The sequence below is a fragment of the Artibeus jamaicensis genome, unplaced genomic scaffold (assembly GCF_021234435.1).
Source record: "Artibeus jamaicensis isolate MK-2021 breed Jamaican fruit bat unplaced genomic scaffold, CSHL_Jam_final scaffold_847, whole genome shotgun sequence".
Taxonomy (NCBI): domain Eukaryota; kingdom Metazoa; phylum Chordata; class Mammalia; order Chiroptera; family Phyllostomidae; genus Artibeus; species Artibeus jamaicensis.
Genome location: NW_026522057.1, coordinates 376,601 through 385,608, shown reverse-complemented (window position 1 = coordinate 385,608; position 9,008 = coordinate 376,601). Strand labels below are relative to the sequence as shown.

Sequence of the window (9,008 nt, the reverse complement as noted above, 5' to 3'; positions counted from 1 at the left end):
CTTTTGTTCTTTATGCCCTTCCTGCTAATCTTTATTTGGATATTAGAGGTGTCAGCTGAGAAGGATTTTAGATGAGGTTAAGCCTTCTCCTTTGTGGGATTTACATTATAACAGGTCCCTGGAACACCTGCCAGATTCAAAATCCTAGTGAAGCTAGTAAGATAGAGCTCCAGGGAGTAGGAACACAATTAGCTTCTTATATAGTATGTGCTTTCTTCCTGCTGTTTACTCAAGTGCTTGGGCTTCTGCCTTTGGCCTCATGGGTATGCAGGCTGGTACTAATTGTGTACTAAGCAGTGATAATCCAAGATCCCAGTCTCACTGGGGACAGACAGACCCAGGTAAGAAAAGCAAAGAAATACTTTGAAAAAAGTTTATCTCCTATAAGTTGAATATTTGCCTACTCTACAACCCAGTTATTCCAATACTTGGGATAAATCCAAGAGAAATTCATATATGCACAGCAGGAGATATGTGTAAGAATGTTGATAGCAATCCTGGTCTCAGAAGCAAACCCAAATGCCCATGAGCAAGAGTGGACAAATAAACTGGAGTTCACACAATGGAATATTATACAGCTGTCAAAAGAAAGTGAACTACAGTGACACATAACAATATGGATGAATCTTAGCAATAAAATTTTTAAAATTTTAGTTGCAAAAGATTAAATATAATATTATGCCCTTAAACTATTTACATAAAATATAATCAATTAATTTTAAATGTGCTGCATAATGACTTTTGGTAATTGTGTATAACAATGTAACCACCATCACCATCAAAATATAGAACATAATTTCATCTAAAAACTTACCTTGTGCTCCTTTACATTGAATCCCCTCCACCATCCCTGGACCCAGGTAATCACTGATCTGCTTTCTATCACTATAGTTTCACCTTTGTTACTGGACTGAAGGGGTCCAATTTTCCTGCGCACATCAAAGACCAATAAGACACAAACAGGAGTTTGTAGCCAAGCAAGTAAGGCCATATGAAGGAGATGACACCATGCCTGGAGTCAGAGGTAGCTCATGCTCAAAGACCTGGCTCCCTGAAAGCTTCTAAGGGATGGGTTATACAGGGAGAAAATCATTAATCATGGTGACTAAGGGAGTTAGGCACACGGTCAGGGTCGTGGTCTACTGATTGGTCAATGCTAAAGTAGGGAGTAGTTGATTATTGCATCCGGTTCTGACATCATCCATGGCAAGGCATTGCTTCATCTGGTTTCTCAAGGATGTGGCCAGCACGGGGGTTGTTCTAGAGCTGAAACACAACCTAGTTTTGGTGAAACCAGGTGTTCTCTCTAGTTTCATTGTCCTGAGGGCTTAATGATTAAGGGAGAAGGGAGGTGGGTGAATCAGGGTACTAGGTGAGGCCAGTTTGAGTCCAAGGAAAAAAATAAAAATAAAAAGGGCAGATTAAAGAAAATAAGGTTCCTGCACAGTTACACCTGTGTAGAATTTTATACTGTAGGAGATGAGAGTTGAAAAAATTTCTTTTTAAATAGATCCTTTTCTAGTTCATAAGCATGAAAATTGGGTGTTCACGCATTTGTGTGACATGTGCCTCCCACAAACCATGTTACAACATCAGGACATTACCTGTCTGACATGAAAAAAAAAGTTTATTTACAGGTGGATTGTAAAGCTCTCTTTATCTGGATGTCTGGACTGGCCTAACTAGTTACATGTGTCTAGCTTGATCACATGGCCAGAGTAGCATAAAGCCCATCTGGGAACTTCTGATTTGAGCTCTCCCAAAGCCACGAATCACAGATTAGTGATTCAATTTAAAAATTGAGTATTTTACTTCATATCCTTGCCTAAAACTTGGCATTATAAGTTTTCAACTTTATTCTACAAGGTTTTTCTTAGTGTCTCATTGTGGCTTTAATTTCCATTTCTCTGATAACTAGTGATGTTATCAAGTTAAATACAACCAAAGTTGAAAAACATTTTTAAAGAACATATATGCACAAAAAACTGTACTTGAAAAATAACTAAATAAAATTTAAAAAAAAAGAACATATGCAGTAAAACCATGTAAAAAAGAAAAAAATTGATCTCATGTGGGATTCAGGGTAACAGTTCCTCAGGTAGGGGGATAGGATGGTCTGGAAGGAACATATAGTTAGATTAGGTTATTGTCAAGGTTCTGCTTTCATACTTGGTGCTTATTACATTATCAAAACACCCAAAAATAGTAAGAACCTACGAATAAAAGTGTATTGTGCATGATGAAGTTGATAAAAGAATGTCATGAACAAAGGTTATGCTTAATCCAGTTTTGTGCACCTGATGTCCAAAAAAAGGAGGTTGAAGAGATCCAACTCGGCAGAGGATAATAGTGCCAAATGTGGAAGGGGCCCTATCTAGAGACTGGGAAACTTAGAGTTGCCTCAGTCTTGCTTGAGAGTTCTTCTTTTGTTGTGACATACAGTGGCCCATCCTTCACAGAAGACCAGCCATAGTTCACAGAGAGATAGCTTGGATCTGTGGTTTTCATTTCTGGCGAGTCACAAGTATGACAGACTCATAAAAGCTTGGGTCCTTTTCAGGATAGTTCACACACAAAACACCACATTTTATGCATAATTTCAGGGGAGTAGGCACTCCCTAAGGTCCACCTGTATGTAAAACCTCGAGTTAAAAACTTTTGGATTAGAAGGCCTCAGAATTTCAGGGTGTTCCGTGGAAGGCAAGGGGAGCAAGCAGAGCCCCAATAGCCAACTTAAGTCACTCATTCTCTCCCCCTGCCAAACTTTATCCCTTCTGCATTCCTCATTTCCAAATACAGTACCACCATCACCCTGCTGCTGAAGCCAGAAACTGCAGTTACGCTCTTTGCCTAATTAATAATAGCAGTGACAGTAATTCCTGTTGCATATTGAAGACTTACCTGAGCCAGGCTCATGCTAAGCATTATTTTACAGGCATTGCATTGTTTCTTATCCTCATGAAAATCCCCCTTGAGAGATGGGTACTCTTTTTAGTTCCATTTTATAGATAAGGATAGGATTGGCACTTAAGTAACTTTCAAAAAAATCACAATCTGAAATTTCTTTCTTGAAATATCTCATATCTTAGGACAGACCTCACTTTTCACTGAACAATGACATATAGCCTCAAAACTGATTTCTCTAAATCCTTTCATTTTCTCCCATATTCTCAAGCCACCCCTTACCTGTTGTGTGGTAGCTGACCACAACCCTTTGCAACCTGTCCCAGTGCAATGAGACCTTGCCATTTCCCTCATTAAGAAACAGAGTGGATACATTTCACTTTTTGGATACATTGTACACAAAATGCTAGGTTTTCTCTATTTATTTGAAACTGTGGGATAAGTTTCTTTACCAGTCTACACCTGAATTTCCTCATCTGTAAAATGGGAATTTTGTATCACCTCATTGGTTATTAAAGGAGAATTAAATGAATTAATGTCAGTAAAGTATTTAGAACAACACCTGACATAGCATGAGCTATGTAAAACAAAATAGTAAGATAAAATGATGTGACTAAAAATGAGCCATAGCAATAGCAATTTTATTAGGGGAACATTTTTAATTTGATCCATTTTATTTTGAGAGGCATTTATTTTTCACCCGGATCTGGTGACATTAGTGTGGGTGTGGCGTCAGCTCGTGTGCCATAAGCTCTTCTCTCCAAAAAGGTGGAGGAGATGACATCTCGCAGGTGGCAAACCAATTTTTGAAAACCGATGTGCAGAAAAGCACATGCTTTCCTTCCTGAGGAGCACTGGTGGGATATTATTATACAATTATATTTCACAGAATATATTCTTGGTAAGTTGTATATAAATCAAATCCTACCATATATGTATTTATGTATTTAAGAATATTTTTAATCCTCACCTGAGGATATGTTTATTTTTTAGAGAGGAAGAGGAAGAGAGAGAGAGAGAAACATTGATTGGTTGCCTCCTGTACACACCCCACCCAGGGATTGAAGCCACAATTTAGTTATGTGCCCTGACCTGGGGATCGAACCTGCAACCTTTTGGTGTACGAGACAGTGCTCCAGCTAACTGAGCCACCCAGCCAGGGCATATCTCTTTTAATTAAGGAACTCATCTGGGGAATCATTCTGCAAAATGAAGATGGCTTTTGTAAAGTAAATCAGTATCTCTCTAAGGGGCATTCAAATTTTGATTTGAGAGGGACTGAATTTCTTTGTGTCTAAATCTGCCTGCCATGGGTAGATTTCCCCCAAAGGACTCTGGTCCTCTCTCTTCCCAGTTAAATTTAGTGGAACCAGTGTTTTGCAAATTCTAAGCTTAAGTCTTAAGAGGACTTGCAGCTTTCACTGTCACCTTGGAACTCTTTGTTTATTCTCTGAGTCTGTCCGTTTTACTGGTGGTTGTACTGAGCTCAGCTAAATTTGGCTAGTAGTCAGGTGGCTCTGCTCAGCTTGGCTGGGCCCTCTCCCCCATGTAAGGAAGAGTCTGAGCAGGGACAGCTGGCCTGGGTAGGCTCCACTCTGCGTGGCCCCATCCTCAGGCAGCATAGCTTGGACTTTGTTCTCATGGCTGAGGCAGGGTTCCAGAGGTAGTTTTCCAGAAGAGAAAGAAAACAATTCTCTTGCAGCCTAGGCTCAGAACTAGCACAACATTCCTTGTACTGCGTTCTACTAGTTAAAGCAAGTCGCAGAGTTTAGCCCACAATTACGGGGGTGGGAAAATAGACTATACCTTCTGAAGTGAGAAGCTATAAGTTATTGTTTTTAAAACTGTGTTTATTGATTCAGAGAGAGAGGAAGGGAGAGAGAGAAACACCAATTGGTTTCCTCCTATACCTGCAACTCTGCTGTATGGGATGATGCTCCAATCAACTGAGCCACGCTGGCAAGGGCTAAAATTATTTCGCAAAGAGCACAGATACAGGAAGAGGCAGCTTAGTGGGATCATTTATAGAATTACTTTACCACAGGACACAAACTCTCCCCTAACTCAGAGGTAGTAGGTGGCCTCTGAGGTGGCCGTGGGGCTCAGACAACAGGTCAAAGACGTGACAGTGCTTTGGAAATTACAAAGCGCCCCACGTAGAGTGGTTCTGAGTTCCTTGGAGTAGAGCTGTGTCTCCCTCCTGACCACCCATTCAGTACTAAGGAGAGGCTCACAGAAGTGAAAGGAAAAAGAGAAGCAGAGCAGTTAATGAGAACAGAGGCACACATACTGTTCTCTTATCCCCAGAACAAAGACAGACTTCAAACCCTGTGGAATCTGAGAAGCTCCCTTCTGCAAGTTTTCCTCCCACTCCTTACGGCCCTGGCCCCGCTTTCAAGGGAACTTGGCAAGGGAGTACCTGTCTTTCCATTTGAGAGCACATTAGGATGACTTGCTCAGAGTCACCAGCTAATGGGGGAGAACCCCATCCTGCTCAAGAAATCCACCAGGCCTGTGTGTAAGGCCAGACCTTACACGCACCACTGAGTGCACATACATGCTGTTTGGGCTCATGGTAGCCTGTGGTATTGGCTTACAGATGCTTTCCTGATAACCAGGAGCCCTGGAAAACCACTCCCACTGGATCCTTGTATTATCCTGCTTTTCCAAAGCCTCTGCCTCCAGCTCGCCTCCCCCAATCCTCCTCCCCATTGCCTTCCCCCAAACACTGGTACAATTGCAGCACATCTCTAATTAAAAGACTGAGCTAATGTTTATGGAACCTTATCATGGGCCAGGTGCTATTCCAAGCTTTTTAAAATCTTTATAATTCTCTGAGTTAGTCACTGTTTTTAGCCCCCATTTTGCAGATGAGGAAATTGAGGCAAAGCTGTTTAAAGTGACTTACTCAAGGTTATACAGTAGTTAAATGGCAAAGTTAGTATTTGAACTCAGGTAGTTTGGCTCCTGAGCTAAGCTTCTCAGGCCAGAAAACCTCTCTCTGTAGATTTCTGATTTTCTTTTTTAAAAAAAAATATTTATTTTTAGAGAGAGGGGACAGGAAGGAGAAAGAGAGGTAGAGAAACATCAATGTGTGGTTGCCTCTCATGTGTCCCCCACTGGGGACCTGGCCTGCAACCCAGGCATGTGTCCTGACTGGGAATCGAACCGGCGACCCTTTGCTTCACAGGCCCGTGCTCAATCTACTGAGCTACACCAGCCAGGGTGATTTCTGTTTTTCTGATAATAATATAATGATTAACATGTGTGGATTGCTTATAATCCCTGGTAGTAAGTAAGTATGGCAGGCCCTGTTCTGGCTGTGTTACATTTGTCAAGTCCTTTGAGTCTTAGAGAATTGGGCTGTAGTATTAATATATAATAATTATCCTCACTTTACATTTGAGAAATTTAGGGCACAGTCACATAACAAAGATGGGTTACCAGACACTCCAGCTTCAGAGCCAAGTTTATTTGTAAACTTTGCTACGTGGTCTTGGCTGGTGTGGCTCAGTGGACTGAGCATTGACTTATGGACCAAAAGGTTGCCAGTTCAATTCCAGGTCAGGGCACATGCCTGGGTTGCGGGCCAGGTCCTTAGCTGGGGGCATGTGAAAGGCAACTGATCGATGTTTCTCTCACACATCAACATCTCTTTCCTTCTCTTTCTCCCTTGTTTCCCCTCTCTCTTTCAAAATAAATAAAATCTTAAAAAAATAAACTCTGCTATCTGGCTTCCCCAAGGCTGTTTCAGCCCAATGTCTCAGTCTCCAAGCCACTTTGGGTTCATGCAGCATGATCTCTGCATTTCCACCAAAGCATGTCTTTTGTTTCTTGCTCTTTTTTCTTCCCAACTAGACCTTCAGTTCCACAAAGCTAGATTTGAGATCTAGTACATGCCTCAATTTTCCAGCTCACAGCAGGAGTCAGTAGGTGTCTGTTGAATTAAACTATGGAATGCAAGAGGTGAACTGTCTTGGGACCATCTCTCGGAAGAATGGAGTGACCACTCACTGTGACCGGAACATTAGACTCAATTTGTTACTGATTCAAGGTGTGTGTGTGTGCCTGATGCTTCAAAAGGCCACATGTTCGAGACATCAGAGTTTGGAGTAAGGAAAGGTTTATTCCTTTCCTGATACAGAACATGCCAGCTTAACAAGAGGGGGGCTGTTAAAGCCTCCACAGATCCATATTCAGAGAGCTCAGAATTCAGGCTTTTTTTATGTCAAGGGAAGAGAGAGTAAGTAGAGCAAGAGGTATGACACTTAGGTGCCAACAGGGATCCAAATAAGAGTAAGAAATCTATAAATTTCTTTGTTTCCTGGTCCTGACCCCTGCTGATCGGAGTTCTGTCTTGAGGCTTCTGAAAATCTTTGCCAGAAGCTCAAGCTTCAAGCAGAAGTTTTCTAATAATTGGTATATCTATGGCAAGAGCTATTCACTGAAGGTTATGGGAGAAATGCAGGCCAGAATTAAGATAGAATCAGAGAGAGTGAGCATTTCACTCCCTCACAAGCCCAGAGTTTGCCGTCTTGGCCTCAGTACTCCATCCAGATCCTCCATATCTTTTTTGTAAATTAAATCTTGTGTAATATACCCCCAGGAAGTACTACTTAGAGAAACAATCGTCACAGGAGACAAACAGAAGTGAATATTTTGTTAACGGAGTTCCTAAATTAACAAATTTTGGCCCAACTCCTGACAGGTTACCAACCTGGTGATTAAGCCTCAGGAACGATCAGAGCTTCCCCATAACTATAATCTTATTTTCTCCTTCTTGAGAGGGAGAGGAGGTCAGAAGGAATGCTTCTTGTTTACAAAAGGGAAGAGTGAATCACCCGAGGTCACCCTCAAGGGATGGGTGAATCCAGGGCCAGAATACCTTTATTCCATGAGGAGATCGGGTGAAATGACTTTGACAGAGAATAGAGTTAGAGTTTCTACCACCCTGCATCTGCCAGCTCTCTTCTAGAGAGACTGAGGTTCAGGGATTTGACACTTACAAAGGGCCATCAGTGTTGAGTTGGAACTCAGCAGCTTTCAACAGGGATTGCAGACTTAGAAACACAAGGCGTTGGACCCCTCTGGAATTTGCTCAAGTGACTCTTACAGTGACTCTTAAGGCCTTCAGGCCTAGATTCTTCAAATAACATTCAAGGCTTTCCACAGTGGGCCTTTCATTCTGTCACTAAACATTTATGGAGGGCCAGGCATCACTTGTGAAGGACCTTACAAACTCCTCTAACAATCCTGCAAGGTAGGCATTATAACCATTCTTTTTTTAAAAGGTAGAGGCACAGATTCAGGGAGGCAAAGAGAGAACTGGAACAACTGCAGTGTTTCAGCAAATAGTGTTACCAGTCAGAACGCACTTTCCTATACCCCTTTCTACAGGGCCTCACTTCCAGGGGCAGTAATGGTGGTACTGCTTCATGGGTAAGAGCAATGGTTTAGGACCAGGCCTGAATTGAATGCCTCCCACCCCCTGCCCGGCCCCAACCCCACTCAGCCACCTGTGTGGCTCACAGAAGTCATTTAACCTCTTTTGTCCTCAGGTACCCTATCTGTAAACTGATAATAAAAATGCCTTCCTTTTACAGGTCTGTTGGGAGAACAAATGAGATAAAGCACATAAAGTCTTGTGAAAGAGGCCTGGATGGGAGAAGTGTGTGTGTGTGTGTGTGTGTGTGTGTGTGTAATCTTCCACCCTCCTAATAAAGGGCAACAGGTCCCCAGACACCTGGTCCTGGTCAGGCATTCTTTCTGCTTGCTGCGTGTGAACTCCAGGAGGGCCCAGGACTGGAAAAAGACCTGGGAGGTCAGTCTGCCACGTGGCTAAGCAGGACAGACAAGTGATGGATGGGTTGTCCATGAAGAGGAGCCCAGGGCCAGAGGCACGGGATCCCGGTATTGGATAACAAGGAGGGGACAGCAGGTGGGATCCCCAGAGGAACTTCCTCAGCTGGTCCTAGGGCAGGCTCCCTGGAAGCCACACGCTGGGAAAAGGTGGGCGCCCTGTGGTGCCAGCTCTGACGCAAGGTTCTCCATAACAGTTGCTAAACAGTTTGCGGCCATTGATCTCTCTCCCAGTCCTTTTTTCC

General features: G+C 42.6%; 1 non-coding gene across 1 annotated transcript; it reads left to right on the top strand.

Annotated features, from left to right (window-relative positions):
- Positions 1-1,510: 1,510 nt before the first annotated feature.
- On the top strand, positions 1,511-1,614 carry LOC119052523 (small nucleolar RNA U13). Its single transcript, XR_005083124.1, has one exon. It is a non-coding gene; the product is annotated as a small nucleolar RNA U13 (small nucleolar RNA).
- Positions 1,615-9,008: the final 7,394 nt, after the last annotated feature.